The 17996-nt window shown below is 39.3% G+C and overlaps 1 protein-coding gene across 3 annotated transcripts in view; it reads left to right on the plus strand.

Annotated features, from left to right (window-relative positions):
• Csnk1g1 (casein kinase 1 gamma 1) overlaps positions 1–17996 on the plus strand; it is a 137525-nt gene that overhangs the window by 22467 nt on the left and 97062 nt on the right. For 2 of the 3 annotated variants that reach the window (XM_036192650.1, XM_036192652.1), the window contains exon 2: positions 16124–16172. The exons of the other annotated variant lie outside the window; for it this stretch is intronic. The gene's annotated coding sequence lies outside the window, so the exon portion shown is untranslated. The remainder of the gene's footprint in view (positions 1–16123; positions 16173–17996) is intronic. 3 annotated transcript variants of the gene reach the window in all.

The raw sequence follows: 17996 nt of genomic DNA on the forward strand, positions 1-17996 counted from the left end.
AAGGTTTAGGACACTATTTGCTGTTGAAAAAAATCCTATGCTAAGACTTGTTTCAAGTGAATAATCTTAGTATTGTTTCTAGGAAAAGAGAGAGTAAATTCCAGTCTTTTTTTGCTGGAATATTCCCCTGAAAGGTCTCAAAGAATTACCAAAGAAATTACCAGAGAAATTACTCAAAGAATTACCAGAGAAACTGTGCTGTCTGTTTAATCAATTTTAACAGTGTTTATAATTTAAAAATGACTTAATATCTCTTAGGGTTGTAGAAAACATGGTGGAAGGAATGATAATAACAGTGTAACATCAAAATTTGTGGAGGTAAACAATGTACTTAGCATATGCAAGGCCCTGGCTTTTATACCCATCACCAAAACCAATAAGAAAGCAAACCAAAAGAATGTAGGCACAGGTCAGTGGTTCTTGGGCATGGCATACATTCATGTTTTGTCAATATTTTTTGGAAAACTTAAAAGAATATATTTTTCATTTCCTGAGAGCAGTGGTAATTAAGAGGAACAGGGACTCTGAAGTTGAGTACTCTCTCTGCTCTTGCTCCTAATTTAATATAACATAAATATATATTAAAGGCCCTGTGCACTTGAAAGCACATGCTACCACTTCTTTAATTAGATGTAATTCTAGTTCTCTGATGGGACTAGCCCAGTGACTCTAAGTTTGTAGTGTACATCAGAATCCCTTGGAGAGTTTGTTAAAGTTGCACTGACAAGACTTTCCAGTTGAACTCTTCTTACGTGGGATTCCAAAACATTCGTTTTAAACAGATTTCTAGAAGATGCTTATGCTGTTGACCATAGGACCATGGTTTGAGAGCTTCTATACTAGAAACTATACTCTCTTGACCATATGTTTTTGTAATTGTCAATTATTTTCCCTGCAATCTCCCCCCCCCCCTTTTTTAAGACAGTCTCACTGTGTAGCCCCAAACTTGTCATGTAGACCAGGTTGACCTCAAATTTACAGAGATCTGCCTACCTCTGCTGAATTAAAAGTGTGTGCCAGCACACCTTTAATTTTTGAAATTTTGTCTGCTGTGTATCACTAGATGAATTAGAATTCACTATGTAAGTAACATTAGCCTCCTATTTGTGAGCAATTCTTCCTCTGGCTCCCAAGTGCTAGGATTATAGGCCCAGCTTCTTTCCTTTTCTTTTTTCTTTCTTTAGTGTGGGTTTTTTGTGTGCTTAGTTTTTTGTTGTTGTTGTTGTTGTTGTTTGCCAGAATCTCTCTATGTAGCTCTGGCTGTCTTGAAACTCACTGTGTAGACCAGGCTGGTCTTGAACTCACAGAGATCCACATGGCTCTGCCTCCAGTGCTAGGATTAAAGGTGTGTACCACCACACATAGCATTATTTATTTTTTAAAATTTCACATAGTTTTTGAGGGAAGATCTTACTTTGTAATATATGACCTGGAATTTAGAGCTCAACCTGCTTCTCCCTCCCAAGTGCTGAGATTAAATCAGCCTCCTTTCTTATTTAACTCCCACCCTGTCTCTTCTTGGCCCTGTTCTTTGTTTTTGTTTTGTTTGTTTAAACTTTTATGTGTGTTGGTATTTGTGTGTATGTGTGCCTGTGTGTATGTCTGTATGAGGGCGTCGGATTCACTGGAACTTGAGTTAAAGACAGTTGTGAGCTGCCATGTGGGTGCTGGGAATCGAACCCAGGTCCTTTGGAGGGGCAGTCAATGCTTTTAACCACTAAGACGTCTCTTCAGCCCCTTAGCATTGTTCTTAATCACCACATTTACTTACTATGTTTCCTAATACTTTGTGTCCTAATTATACCATGAATCACCTTTAGGATGGCTGCTATCTAAAAAATACATACAGAGAAGAAGGTAGTAAGTATTGGTAAGAATGTGAAGAAGGCCGGGCGGTAGTGGCGCATGCCTTTAATCCCAGCACTCGGGAGGCAGAGTCAGGCGGATCTCTGAGTTTGAGGCCAGCCTGGGCTACAAAGCAAGTTCCAGGAAAGGCACAAAGCTACACAGAGAAACCCTGTCTCGAGAAAAAAAAAAAAAAAAAAAACCACCACCACCACCACCAATAACAACAACAACAAAAAACAAAACAAAAAAAGAATGTGAAGAATTGGACTGGAGAGATGGCTTAGAGGTTAAGAGCACTGGCTGTTCTTTCAGAGGACCTGAGTTTAGTTCCCAGCAACCACATGGTGGCTCACAACCATCTACAGTGAGATCTGGTGCCCTCCTCTGGCCTGCAGGCTGAACACTCACTGTACACATAATAAATAAATAAATAAATAAATAAATAAATAAATAAATCTTTTTAAAAAAGAATATGAAGAATTTAGAAGTTTCTTTTAAATTATTTGGTTTGCATATAAAGAAATGGGTTTCACTGTTAAAGTTTTATTCATAGCTGTCATTATACTTGTTTGTTTGGTTGGTTTTTTGTGGTTTTTGAGACAGGGTTTCTCTGTGTAGCTTTGCGCCTTTCCTGGAACTCACTCTGTAGACCAGGCTGGCCTTGAACTCACAGAGATCCGTTTGGCTATTATACTTGGTTTTTATTCTCCAACTGCCCTCCCCTGTCCTTCCCTTTCCTCTTACTGGTTCCCCTACAGTAGTTCATCCTTTTCCTCTCATTGACTATATTGCATTGACCTCTGTTGTTTTCCCAACACCACCTACATGCAGATTTTTTTCTTTCATACTCCTTCTACTTTCATGTCCTACATATATAGAGAATTTAAATCCAGACTCCATGTGTAAGAAAAAAACCAAGCCATTTATGTCCTTTTGATTCTGGCTTATTTCATTTACCATAAAATCTCTAGTTCTATCCATTCTCTTGTGAATGTCATAATTGGACTTCTTTTTACAGCTGAATACAATTCAATTGTATGTATATACCACATTTTCTTTATCCATCTGTGTGTTACTAGACATCTAGTCTGGTTCTGTATCTCTACCTACTGTGAATAGTGTGCATCAGTAAGCATGAATGTGCAAGTATCTCTGGGATGTGCTCTCTTAGAATCCTTTGCATATTTGCTCAGGATGTGTGTAGCTGGATCATATAGTAGTGTATGGTGGATGTTTTTGCTGTTGTGTTTGTTTGTTTCCTGGTGGTAGTGGATTTTTTGAGACAGAGTTTTGTGTAGCTTAGGTTGGTTTCAAAACTCACTGTGTAGCTGAGGGTGACCTTGAATTCTTGATCTTGGATAAGCCACAATCGTGTGTGTATTAGTAGATGGATATGTGAAATAAGAAGAGTATTATTTATTCAGGCATCATAAATCTATCCAGTAGGTGCTGTGTGTTAAAGCCTTATGTTGGTACTGGAGGCCCAATTACAAGACAGGCAAAGTGTGAGGCTACACTGAAGTATGTAAGTGTGCAATGGGTGCATAAATATTATATTCCCCTTAAGCTTCCGAAATGACATAAGTAGGTCAAGACAAGTAAGCTATTTGCCTGGCAGTGGTGGCACATGCCTTTAATCCCAGCACTAGGGAGGCAGAGCCAGGCAGATCTCTGTGAGTTTGAGGCCAGCCTGGTCTACAGAGTGAGATCCAGGACAGGCACCAGAACTACACAGAGAAACCCCATCTTGAAAAACCACCACCACCAACAACAACAAAAAGTAAGCTGACTCTCAAAGTCCCAGGAACTTAGGCCATGATCTAGGTTGTATGTAATCTGATATTAACAGAAATAGTTGAAACTTGAGTTGCTTCCATCAATACTTTTTGTTTTCTTTAAAAAAAAATTATTTAAGTTAGCATACAAAGTATTTGGTTTTATTTGGCATTTCAAACATGTGTCATTATGCTTTGTTCTAATTTGTCCCTCTCCTCAACTGCCTCCCTTGTGCTCCTCCCATCCTCTGGCTGATTCCCTCCCCTTTCCCGGGCAGCCTTCCTATTGGTGAAATTATTAAGGCCACACCACGTAGTTAAAAGGGAGGTTTATTTTGTAGGGTAACTTACAAATGAAGGGGTAGGTTGCAGGGTCTGGCAAAGGTATAGCACAGTCCGGCGGTGTTCTCTGGAGAACTCTGCTCGGTCCACCTCCTGCGTCCAGCGTCCCCGAACCAAGAGCGCGACCTCCTCTTGATCCTCGGTCTTCCGCTCCCTCCTCTGCCCCGCCTTGTGGGCGTGATCATTACTGAAGCCTCAATGGGGGTTGGAACTTCCAGGCCAATGCTGGGATGGCTATCCACTACACCTTCCTCTCTCCCAGCAATATTAAGGTTATAAGACAAAGAGTTGCTTATCAAAGTTTAAAGTTCAAATCCTCAATCATAAAGTAAATGCTAATGGAAAAAACATACTGGACCCTTTGGGAGATAGTTAATGATAAAGAAGTTTTAAAAGCCAACAATTATTTGAGAAAGTTGCCAGGCTCCCTGGTTAGTGTTTTTTGTTTGTTTGTTTGTTTTGTTTTGTTATTGTTATTGTTGTTTTTATTATCTCTTTTGAGATAGGGTTTTATTTTGTACTCTAGCTGGCTTAGAATCCACTATGTAGCTAGCCCAAGCTGGACACAAACTTGTGAGGAATCTTTATTTTACTTGACTACTTGGGGGGAGGAACCCATCACTCAGATAAAGTTATAGGGTTTTTTTGTTTGTTTTTACAAGATTTTTGGATGCCCTGGAGTTACAGGCTATTGTGAGCAGCTCGACATGGGTGCTGGGAATGGAATCCAGGCCCTTTACAAGAACAGTATGTGCTCTTAACTGCTGAGCTATCTCTCCAGCCTTGAAAGTTAGTTTTTGTTATTGCTTTTAGCATAACTTGGCTTAACGAAAGTGTTTAGGAATACAGAAAATGAAAACTGTTTTATTAGAAGAGAAACATATTTTCCTCATAACCCACTGTTGGTCTACCCTTTTCATATATAATGTATACTGGAGTGGCACATGGAAGTATTTAAAATAGAATTTCATTTTCTTTGTAGGTTGTCTTAACTAACAGTACTTAAAAAAAATAAACCACTGTCCAGAAAATAGAAACACTGTTGTAATGGAGGAAATGATGGAACTTTGAAAACATGTTTTAGTGAAGTTTAACTATCACTTAGATACATGATTTCAATAGTTCAAACTTGGCTTCTCTCATTACATGGGTTTTAAATTAAAAGCACTTTTTGGGGGGATGAAGAGACCTTAGCAGTTAATATTTACTGCTCTTGCAGAAGACCCAGATTTGGTTCCCAGCATCCACATGATGTCTCACTACTTGTTACTCCAATTCCAGGGGAATCCAATGTTCTTTTCTGAACTCCAAGGGCTCCTGCATGTATATGCACATGGTATAACTCAGGCAGGCAAAAACATAAACATAAAACATGTTTAAACACCTCTTTCAAGTCCACTGATGTGGTGCTCTTAGAAAATAGTATTCTTGTCTTCTCTGGCCTGGTGACACACATCTATAATACTACTTGAGTAGTGGAAGGAAGAGGTTCAAGGTCACTCTTAGCTAGAGGTCACTCTGAGCTATGTGAGACCCAGCTTTAAAAGAACAAAAACAAAAGGGAAAATAATATCCTTTTGTTATACTTTAAGCTCATGTTTAAACTGTGTATATAATCTGAAAATAAATATAAATTTTCTGGTCTGTTATTATTATACTAAAGTTTTGAATGTTTGTAGATTAGTATGAATTGTGCTTTATCGGAAACTTTTTGTTTTTGGAGACAGGTTTTCTCTGTGTATAGTCCTGGCTGTCCTGGATCTTGCTCTGTAGACCAAGCTGGCTCTCAGAGATCCACCAGCCTCTGCCTCCTGAGTGCTGGGATTAAAGGTGTGCACCACCACCTCCCAGCTATATCAGAAACACTTTTTATTTGCTTGTTTGTTTGAGACAGGGTCTCACTGTATTGCCACCCGACCATACCAGAAACTGTTTGTTTTGTCTGTCTGTCTATCAATCTATCTAGCTATCTATCTATCTATATTTTAGACAGAAATGAGACCCTGTCTCAAAAAAGAAAAGAGGAAAAGAAATTAAGCATGAGGCTGGGAGTGTGGCTCAGTGATACATGCCTGCCTAGCATGATACATGCCTGCCTAACATATGGTAGGCCCTGAATTTGATCCTCAGTGCTAAAGAAAATCAACAACAAAGCATTAAAACAAGCCTTAGAAAATTTTTTTCATTGCTTGGTATAAGTATTTATTGGAAAATAATGAGCATTAAACAGATCATAACCACATTCTCCCACACAAAGAGTATAATTAAAACATCAGCATATTGGCTATAATGTCATAAGCATAATTAATACACTCACAAGCATTTCATTTGTATTTTTAATTTATTTTATCTCTGTGGTGTTTTCTCCATTTCTTTCTTACCTTTACTTCTCAGAGTCTTCCTTTCTTTTTCTTTGTTGGCTTTTTCTCTGCTTCTATGTGACAAATTCTAAGCACCCAGATAGTTTCCACCAGACTGTCATGGATGGACTAAAGCTGATCATTCTTTGTAGCATCATCTCTGAGAAATGAAATCATTTCAGTGACCATATTTAGGATATATTTTGAGCTAGATATAGTAGTGATACTGTAATTCCACCTTGGGAGACTGGAGCAGGAGGATCCCTTGAAAGCGGGAGTTTGGAACCAGCCTAAACCACATAGTAAGACTTCATCTCTTAAAAATGTTGTTTGCAGCAAGCTTTCTTGTCGGACTATCTTTGGGTCGCCAGCCCCCAAATAATGACACAGAGACTTATTAATTAAGAAGGTTTGGCCTTTAGCTTACTTAGGATTCTCTTCAACTCAAATTATACAACTCAAATTAACCTGTTTCTATTCATCTACTTTCTGCTTCGTGGCTAGGTACTTCTGCTCTGTACCATATGTCCAACTTCTTCAGTGTCCTGGCATCTCTCTGGTGTAATTCAGATTCCTTCTCCTCTTCCTCTCTCTCCCCAGAAATCCTGCCGATTTCTCCTGCCTAGATATTGGCCATTCAGTTCTTTATTAAACCAATCACAGTGACTCATCTTCACACAGTGTAAACAAATATTCTGCAACATTTATTTGCATGTATGTATGTATGGGTGTGCATCACAGTCCACAAGTTGATATTGGAGAATGACTTGACAACTTTTAGGAGTCACATTTTCTTCTGCCTTGTACATTCTAGGGACTGGACTCAGGTCGTGTACTAACCAAGGCAAAACACAGCTAAGCATCTATCACAACTTGTCCTAGTTGCTCTGATCTGATAGAGAGGGTGACTCAGAAGAAATTCTCTAAATTTTCAACTTCAAAAGAACCTTCCATATTAACTGCTTTTCTTCTTTCTTTCAAAACAGTGTTAAAAACTTAAATTTATTTGCTTGTGTGTGAGCGTGTGTGTGTGTGTGTGTGTGTGTGTGTGTGTGTGTGTGTAGAGGGGGCCATGCTAATATGGAAGTGATAGGACAGTTTGTGTGAGTCAGTTCTCTCCTCCCACCATGTGGGTTCCAGGGTTTGAACTCTAGTTATCAGGGTTGGCATCAAGCACCTTTACCTACTGAGACATCTTGCCAGACACAGTGGCAGAGATTTTTTTGCTCATCATGACCAAGGTCCTGGATTCCGTCCTTGGTGTTAAAAAATAAAGTAAAAATCCTGGGTACACATACATGCACACCTTTCCTTTTGCTGTCCTTGTCTTAAACCACTCTAAACTGCCAGATGTGGTGGGCACACTTTTAATCCCAGCACTCAGGAGGCAGAGATAGGTGAATCTCTGTGAGTTTGAGGCCAGCCTGGTCTATATAGTGAGTTCCAGGGTAGCCAGGGGTTGGTAAAGAGACCCTGTCTCAAAAAGCTAAAATTGATTAACTAATTAAACCACAGTAAGACTAACAAAATTGAGACACAGAGATTTTCATTCACATTGAAAGGGCTCAAGATATAGTATGATATACACGATGTAAGTAGGCCCTTTGGGATCCAGTATATTTTATTTTTGAGGTTTTTTTTCCCCTGCCATTTCTTATCCATGTCCTGTCAGACAACTTAATCTCTAAACTTTGTGTCATGTGTAAGGAAAGAAAAATAGTACTTCTCATAGAATAGTTTAGTCACATTTTATTGTATAGTACGTGGTATTCAGTAGGCACTCAAAAGTGTTTTTATAAACTCTAAAAGCTGAGAGATGTGGTTTAAATGCTAGGGTTTATAGTAGTTGCAGGTAGTTATAATCATGGAGCTTTCAAACCCGTTATTTAAAGTAACTATGGGTTTAGAGAGTGGAGCTCAATGGTAGTGTGTTTGCTTAGCATGCATGCAGCCCTCCCTGAGTTCCGTCCCCAGAATTTCCCAGAAGCAAAATCAATAATAACAAAACAACTGCATAACATTTAAAGTAGTTGTGGACCCAATTATCTACAATTTTATTTGTTGTAGAAATTAAATTTATCTCTCTCTCTCTCTCTCTTTTTTCTTTTTTTCATTTTTCGAGACAGAGTCTCTCTTGTGTAGCTTTGCGCCTTCCCTGGAACTCGCTTTGGAGATCAGGCTGGCGGGCGGCACCACCACCAACCACCGCCGCCGCTGCCCGGCAAACTTATCTCTTATGATGCTGGGGCTGCAGAGTTTTTCTTGGTAAACCACTAAGTGTGAGAATAGTGCAGTGTTAATAGATGGTAGGACAGATCGCTTGGTTTTTTAGGTTAGAGCTGCCTACTCAGACTTCCCTCAGTTGATACAATACAGAGTGAGTTTTACTGAAAATATTAAAAGATGCTGATCATATATATATATATATATATATATATATATATATATATATATATTTGTGAAAGTTCAAATAGAAGCCTGCTGTGCTGTTTCTGAGAGCGACTGTACCCATAACTCCCTTCCAGAAAGGTGAGATGTGATTGAAGACCACTTCATGATGCTCCATTCTTATTAAAATAAACCTTTATTTGTTCTGTTACTAACTAGTTATAAAAGATGGTTACTGGAAAAAAATAGTGCCTTTGAGGGTCTGGAGAGATGGCTCAGCGGTTAGGAGCACTGGCTGCTCTTTCAGAGGACCTGGGTTCAATTCCCAGCACCCACATCGTGGCTCAGAATGTAACTCCAGTTCCAGGAAACTTAGCACTGTGAGCAAAATAAATGCACGTAAAATTAAAAAGTTCAGTTCCTATGTCAGGCAGCTCACAAATACCCTCTTCTGTCTGACTTCCATGGATATGCATATACATGGCATACATTCATACACACATGCATACACACACACAAGCCAATAAACACAAATCGTTTTTAAAAAAGATTTTCCATTCTTATTAAACTTTTATTTGTTCTGTTACTACTTAGTTATAAAAGATGGTTACAGGAAAAAAAATAGTGTTCACTTTTTCTAAGTACTAAAAACATTGAAAGGCCCAAAAAAGAGTCCTTCCTTCAGTCCTACATCAGTTCTTGTGGTTCAGGTGCTTTTGTGGGTGCAAAAGTTACCACCACCCCCAGCATACACTACAACACAGTGTTCTGCATACAGCAAATTTTATTTCTGTTTTAATTCAACAGCATTGTGGTAACAAAAATATGCATGTACTTATACATCAAAATATATTTCCTGAAAGAATTCTCATGGGATAATCTGTATATTGTTGCAAAGTCAGCAATGAATCTTAAGGATCAGTTAAAGAGATTGGGTGAGGTTCATTTATAATCTTAGACCACAAGAGTATGTATGTGGTCTTGGGACAGTCATACTTCACTTTTTGCAGGGTTTGATGATCCACCGGTAAAGTGTCTTCAGGCACAGTTGTGTAAGTGAGACGTTAAGACAGGCTGTGAGATGCTCTTTTCCACTCTGCAGCTTTGTGATCGTCATCATCTTGGTTTCCTCATCTGTGACTTGAGGATGATGTTGTGAAAGGATTTAACTAATATGCTTAGAACATTTAAGTGTAATGGCATGTAAGGACCAATATGTATGTGTGTTTGTATAAAAATACATATTTTACTGGGTGGTTTTTTTTATTTTTTTGAGACAGTGTCTTATAAACCCAGACTTGCCTCAAACCTCACTGTGTAGCTAAAAAAGACTGCCTTTTTAAAAAATGCTTTTTTAAACTCCTATTCCTTTTGCCTCTACTTCTCAAGTACTGGGAGTACAAGTTTGTATTACATCTAGCTTTGGTTTTGAGTTTTTGAGACAAGATCTTACTATGTAGTCCACACTAGCCTCAGACTCACAATACTCTTGCTTCTGCAGAGATTATAGTTATATACCACCATTACTTGCTTTGAACTAAGACATTTTAGATATTGCCATTCTAAAATGTGACCAATATCTTTATCAAACATAGTTTTATTATTATTATTATATCCTATGATGTGAATACAGAGAATAAAATCTGGAGAAAAGCAGGCTTTGTCTTTTTTGTTTTGTTTTTTTGAGACAAGGTCTCACTATGTAGCCCTGGCCATCTTTGAACTCACTGCATAGACCAGGATGGCCTCCAACTCACAGAGGTCCACCTCTGCCCCCCAAGTGCTAGGATTAAAGGCATGTGCCACTACACCTGGCTGAGCAGGCTTTGTTTTAAGATTACCAAGTGAAATCTATACATTTCTCACTTTCATATAAGCTATAAAATGAAGCAATAAGCAGATAATGGCAATTAATAGGAAAGAAGAAAATAAATATAACTTCACATATTCTAGCCAGGCAGGCAAAATTACTTATGTTTAACTGTAGTCAGTGATTAATAAATACTTCTTTTTTTAATTTATTTTCTTTTATTTTATGTGCATTGGTATTTTGCCTGCAGGTAAGTCTGTGTAGAATGTCAGATCTTGGAGTTACAGACAGTCATTCGTTACCTGCCATGCTGGTGCTGGGATTTGAACCCAGGTTCTTTGGGAGAGCAGTCAGTGCCCTTAACCACTGAGCCATCTTTCCAGCCCCCAATAAATACTTATTTGAGATGAATCAGATGTTAAATAAAAAGTAGTGGCTGTACTAAAGGTAGTTGTAGCTTTTGAAGAGCTGATCTTTCAGGTAACCAACAGATACCACAGTGACAGTTTATTCAAGATGAGTGCAAGAGCAAGGTCAGAGCAGATATGCTGTGATGAAGGGAGCTCTGTCTTAAACTCTGAAATAACTGACTTTGAAAACTTGTTTCGAATGTACCAAGTACGAGTATCTTGTATACCTGGAAACCTTAAGAGGGCATGGCTGCAAACACCTCTAATTCTCACGCAAGTAGGATGTGGAGGCTTAAAGGTCAAGAATTCAAGGCCGGCCAGCCAGCCAGACTGGGCTGTGCATCTTTTTTATAAAGGGGTAAAGGGAGAGGTATGAACAAATAAACAGCTTAGCCTGGGCCTTTGGGGGGAAAAAACAACAACAAAGAACTTTATGCAACTATAGGAAGGAGAAAAGAATATGGCAAGATTCATGTTACCATAAGTTATACTGCATAAAAAATTTAAAAATCTAGAATAAGAATTTCAGTAAGCAAAATATATTCTCAAGATTTTAGGTATAAAAAATATGATAAAATGTTACATAAGGTCAAATTAGAGTGTAACCTGCATTTCTGTGAGACTTGATTCTGTGTTGTGTTGTCAGTGGTTTTGTGGAAAATATAGAAAAAGACTTGAGGCCTTGTGTTCAGTCAAGGTCATTATAACAACTCTCCTCCTTCATTCCAGTGGCTGTCTAGTGGCTTGCTTAGACAAAATGTAATGATGTGGTTGTTTCATAATTTTAAGACTTTTCTATTATTAGGTTTTTTTGAGACAATATCTCACAGTGTAGCCCAGGCTAGTTTTGAACTTTGTCTTGCTTCCCCAGTGCTGAGCTTATAGATGTGTACCACCATGTCCAGCTAGTGTGTTAGTTACAGAAACTCTTAACTGAAATTTTCACTACTAGTGTCCTTAGTGCCGGTGCAGTATCAGAAGCCAGTACATTCATACCTGATGGATGTGGCAATTTTGTGATATAGCCATTTCCTTTTTTGTTACAAAACCATGTCTTTGAGATACAAATGTTTTTATTATCTCAACGTGGAATAAACTTTTATTTTGAAGACTGCTTGTTTCATTAATATAATGCATTAAATTATTCTTGTCTTGGATTTGAAATTGAGAAGTGGGAAATTTTCTTTGAATAAGATATAAATATTAAATTTATCAGGCTAGCAGTACTAATCTTACCTTTCTGAATTTCTCTGTCAAAAACATTATAATTAAGGTGAGCAAGGTACCTCTGAGCTGGGAGTGGTACCCTAGACTGTAATCTAGCTCTTGGGTGGAGAGATGTCCTAGGCTCAGGAGCTCCAGGTCATCTTCATCTTTCTAGCAAGTTTCAGACCAGTCTGAGCTATGTGGGGCTCTGAGGTTTGTTTGTTTGTTTGTTTTTGTTTTTTAAAATCAAAACAAAATAATAAAAACAAGGCACTTTATTTATTTATTTATTTTTTATTTATTATGTATGCAGCATGTGTCTCTGCAGGCCAGAAGAGGGCACCAGATCTCATTATAGGTGGTTGTGAGCCACCATGTGGTTGCTGGGAATTGAACTCAGGACCTCTGGAAGAACAACCAGTGCTCTTAACCTCTGAGCATCTCTCCAGCTCCAACAAGGCACTTTTTAAATAAGATACATTTTGTGAATCTCAACCTTGATATTTTTTTTTCCTTTGATACAGGATCTCGCTGTGTATCCTAGGCAGGCCTCAAGCTTTTTAAGTTCCTGCCTTAGCCATCTAAGAGCTGGAACTCCAGGTGGTGCAGCTCACTAGGCTTCCATCTTTGCTTGTGGCTTTAAAAGCATCACTTTCCTTTTTGTAATTTTGTTATTTCTGGGCAGTGGTGGCACATGCCTTTAATCCCAGCGCTTGGGAGGCAAAGCCAGGCAGATCTCTTAGTTCAGGCTCAGCCTGGTCTACAGAGTGGGTTCCAGGACAACCAGGACTACACAGAGAAATCTGTCTCCAACCCCTCCCCTCCCCCCAAAAAAGGAAAAGAAAAGAAAAAAGGGAGAACAAAACATTTTATTATTTCTTTTTTGCATTTGTGTGTTTATGTGTGTGTGCACCCATGTTTGTATGGGTGTGTTCACCTACACACGAGTCTGGAGGTCAAGAAAAGGAAGGCTTGAACTGGCAGTCTTGCTGCCTTTGCCTCAGCATTTTGAGTGTTGGAGTTACAACCACACTCAGCAAAAGCCTGTAGATTCTAAAGCAGCTCAACTACTTTTGCAAAAGAAAAGAAATACAGCATATTTATTTCTAATGTTCTCAGGACTTCTCATTCAATGTAGGTAACATTTTATTAGTTAAAAGGTATGTATAATTTGGCAGTCAAATGTGACAAAATTTATAAAAATTTATACAGTTTCATGGAACAATTAAACCTGGATGCATCTGTATTTATGCAGAGTAAATAGTTCTCCAGGAAAGATGATGTTAAAAATACCAAAACTACAGAGAAACCCTGTCTCAAAAAACAAAAAAAAAAAATGTGTGTATATGTATATATGTTATGCCTATTGATCCTCTAGTGACTAGACTTCCCTTTCTTTCTTTCTTTCTTTCTTCTTTCTCTCTCTCTCTCTCTCTCTCTCTCTCTCTCTCTCTCTTTCTTTTTTGGTTTTTCGAGACAGGGTTTCTCTGTAGCTTTGCGCCTTTTTCCTGGAACTCACTCTGTAGCCCAGGCTGGCCTCGAACTCACAGAGATCCGCCTGGCTCTGCCTCCTGAGTGCTGGGATTAAAGGCGTGCGCCACCACCACCTGGCTAGACTACCCTTTCTTACTTTTTTTTTAATTTTTAATTTTTGTGTGTGAGTGCGTATGTTGTATGTGTGTGTGCGCGCGCGTATGTTGCTGCTGCTGCTGTTTTTTGAAACAGGGTCTGGCTGTCCTGGAACTCACTATGTAGACCAGGTGGGCCTTGATCACACCTGGCCCATAACTCTTTTTTAAGATACTGGATTAACTAATAACAACTCTAAAGTAAAAGTAGCAAAGAAAACTTCATTGGGGTATGAAAAGCAGATTACTTACCACAAGTTTCAAGACATCTTTATGTTATAGTGGAATTTGGAAAGAAAATCATTTGCAATTATTCTTTCCAAGACTACCATACACTGTTAAGACCTTATGCAATCTCTACTGATGTATCACGGGAAGAAGAAAATAGTTAGGAACTAGATTCAGTTATGATGCAGCCCCAACAGTAGAGCCATCAAGGAAACTAATATTAACTTGTGATTTTTTAGTTTTGAGACAGCATCTCACTACGTAGCTGACTAGTCTGGAGCTTGCTATATAGACCAGGTTTGCCTCAAACTCACAGATGTTTACCCACTGCTTCCCAAGCACCAGAATCAAATGCATGTACTACCATGCCCAGCTGTAAATTTTATTACATAACTACATATTTTTCCTCCTTTTTATTAAAATTTCCCAATATTATAGTACACTTACTTTACATTGACAAAGTCACCACCATATTTATGTTGGTAAGACTTAGGAGATTTAAAGGTGAGGTCCAAAGGTGACTGGACAGATATTCAGTGCTTAAGAGTACTTGTTGCTCTTCTAGAGGGCCTAAGTTTGTTTTCCAGCACCTACATGGTTGTTCACTGCTGTCTCAAACTCCATCCTCGGAGATCTGACACTCTCTTCTGCAGGCACCAGGCACACACACACAGTGCACATCCATATACCCAGGCTCAACACTCACTCAAAATAAAATAAAATTTTTTTCTAAATTTTGTGTTTATTGGTGTTTTGCCTGCATATATATCTGCATGAGGGTGTCAGAAGCCCTGGAACTGGAGTTAGAGACAGGTATGAGCTGCCATGTAGGTGCGGGAATTGGACCTGGGTCCCCTGGAAAAGCAGCCAGTGTTCTTAACTTCTGAGCATCTCTCCAGCCTCAAAATAAATATTTTTTAAAGCCAAAAGAAAGGAAGAGCACTGACATCAAATCTTTCCCCAGCCTAAACTCAAGATGAGTAAACCAACTAGAAAGGCTGTTTAACCAGGCAAATAAATTCAAGAACTAGGTAGGAGGTGTACACTTGTATTCTTAGTACTCAGGAGGCCGTGGCAGGAAGATTGCTGTGAGTTTAAGGATAGTGGCCCACACCTTTAATCCTAGCACTTGGGAGGCAGAGGCAGATCTCTGTGAGTTTGAGGCCACACACAGTAGAAATAGAGTACTATGACAGTCGAAGATATGTAGAGAATACACTGTTTCAATGGTACAGCGCTTGACTAGCCTGCACAAAAGTTCTTAGTTCAGTGTTCAGTTCCAGAGTCTTTAATGGGCTGATGAAATGGCTCAGCAGGTAAAATCACCTGCTATCCAAACCTGACAACCTCAGTTCAATACCCAGAAATAATGTTAAAGTAAATGGAGAGAACCATCTTCATGAAGTTGTCCTGTGACCTCCTCATACATGCTTGGTATGGTACCCCACACACAGGTCATGTATACACATGCAATAATAATAAATTTCAAAGGTTTCAGTAAGTCATTTGCACTAACTGTGAGCTAAGGTATAGTATACTTGAAATCTCTGCATTTGAAAGTTACCTCTATGCTAGGAATGACATTTATTGTTTTGTGTGTGTGTGCACGTGCATTTTGGAGACAGTCTCATAAAACCTAGGCTGGACTCCCAACTCATTGTCTCACTGAGGGTAACTGAACTTCTCATCCTCCTACTTGCACCTACTAAGTGCTGTATTACAGGTGTCTACAACCACACCCACTTATTATTCAGTTTATGGGGTTGAACAGGGTTGAGCTACACCCTCTCTCCTTGTCCTTTATATAGATAGTATGTGAAATGTTTCTCAACAAATCAATTTTTTATTTGAGCTTGGGATCGAACCCAGGGCCTTCAAGCGCTCTACCACTGAGCTAAATCCCCAACCCAACAAATCAATTTTTTAAAGATAGAAATTTAACCCCATAAGGAAACTTTGCCATAAAAGGAATATATTTTTAATATGTACTCAAATAATGGGGCATGTTCAGTGTGAGAAATAGAAGAAACTAAGTTGCTCAAGGGAGGGAGGATTTGCTTGCCCAGCAAAAGCTTTGTGAATGTGTTTCAAAAACATTCTCTATGTGTTTGTTTTTTGTTTGTTTCAGGAGGACAGGTGTGAGGCCAGTGCTCTTTTGACTCAATGGGACTGAATGGGTGAGTAAGTGGTGGTCAAGAACCCTTGTTAGTGTAGTGGAAGGAAGAGAGCTCAAGCTTTGCATCCTTCTGGCTAGAGTGGACTAGCTGAGGCAGTAGTGACCATGTCTTCTCTGTTCCCAGTGTCCTCTATGAAAAGCAATAATTACTCTTTGAGAAAGCAGGCATATTGAGGTTGAACCTGCTCGAGAGGAGATACAGTACCCAGAGCTAATCATTTTAAAAAATCTAAATGCCTCTTACAAGTTGATAGCCTTTTAAGTATTTATGTCACTCCCTGCTTAAAAGGCCTCTTACTGCTTTCAGTGACCTTTACAAAAGTGCTGAATAATGGACTCCTGCTACCTCTGACCATGATGCCCTGCCTTCTTGGTCTCCTTTTGCCAAAAGCCGTTCATCTGTAGGCTGGCGTTGCCTGTATCTGGATACTCTGTCTGTAGTTCACTGTCAAAAGTGGTAACTTAGTGAAGCTGAATAAAGAAAGTCCTTATCTGATCCTTGTGCTGGGGATCAGACGCAGAGCTTTGTGCATGCTAGGCAGACCCTCTGTACTGAGCTGTAGTAGTTCTAGCAACCACCTGAAATTCATTCTTCAAATTTAAAGTCATTATTTCAGCAACTTGTCTAATTTACACCACGATCTCAGCATTTGTTGTTCTTTTATATGTGTGCTCATTTATGATGTCCCTTCTATATTCTAAGCTGTAAGAACAAAACCAACTGTAAATGTTGAGGTCACTGTTCCTGCTAACAGTGACTATCCCAGTTTTAGAAGGAACTTTGTAAATATTTGTTAGTTTAATTAAGAATGCTTTGAATAGGGCTGGAGAGATGGCTCAGTGGTTAAGAGCACTGGCTGCTCTTTCAGAGGACCTGGGTTTAGTTCTCAGCACCCTTATAAGGCAGCTTACAAGCACCTGTAACTCCACCTCCAGGGGATCTAACACCCTCTTTGGCCTCCACAAGCAACTGAATGCACATGAGCAAACTCCACACAGATGCATATTTTTGTTTTATTTTTGGTTTTTCAAGACAGGGATTCTCTTTGCCTGGAGATGAAGATGATAAAGCATGTTTCCTAGCATGCTTGGGGCCTAGGATTTACCTCTCAACATTCTAAAAAAGCAAAAAAGAAGGGCTAGAAAGTATTCTTGGTTTAGCTTCAAATGTATGTGACTTCGTATGACAGGACAAAGATTCAGTTGGTTTGAGGAGATGAAATTAAAACTGCAGTATTGAGTATTGAAGACAGGAATAGAAGCAGAGCACTGGGGTGTGTAGGACTTGTGGGAGAGAGGCTGGTAGACAGGAAATGGTGACCAGGAGAGAGTACCACAGCATGTCTCCGTAATGGGAAGTTCTGAGAAGAGGACGGGTCGTCCTGGTGAGAGAGTGGTGCAGTGACGCCCACTCAGTCAGTCACTTGCCTTAGGCTCCTCACTGAGGTGAGGCGAAGGTAAGTTCTGTAGACCTGTTTTACTAGTTTGGTAGTAGAAAACTAGGGAATTTTCATCTTACAATTAAAAAACATGGCTCTGTGTGTGGTATATGTCCAGGTGGGGCACGTCCGCATGTTTACACGTGTTCCCATGTGTTTGGAGGCATGAGTCCGACATCATGAATCCCCCTTGATTGCTGTTCTCTGAATTCATTGAGACAGGATCTCTGAATTGAACCTACATCTCTCCTTTCTGGCTAGTCCAGTTATCCAGTTTACACTCAGAATCCCTGTCTTCCGGCCTGCCAAGCATTGGAATTAAGAGTAGGCTGCTTATGCATTAGTGGTGTGTACATGGTGCTGGGAATCAGGACTCCTGTCTCCAT

Source organism: Onychomys torridus, chromosome 7 (assembly GCF_903995425.1).
Source record: "Onychomys torridus chromosome 7, mOncTor1.1, whole genome shotgun sequence".
Classification (NCBI taxonomy): Eukaryota; Metazoa; Chordata; class Mammalia; order Rodentia; family Cricetidae; genus Onychomys; species Onychomys torridus.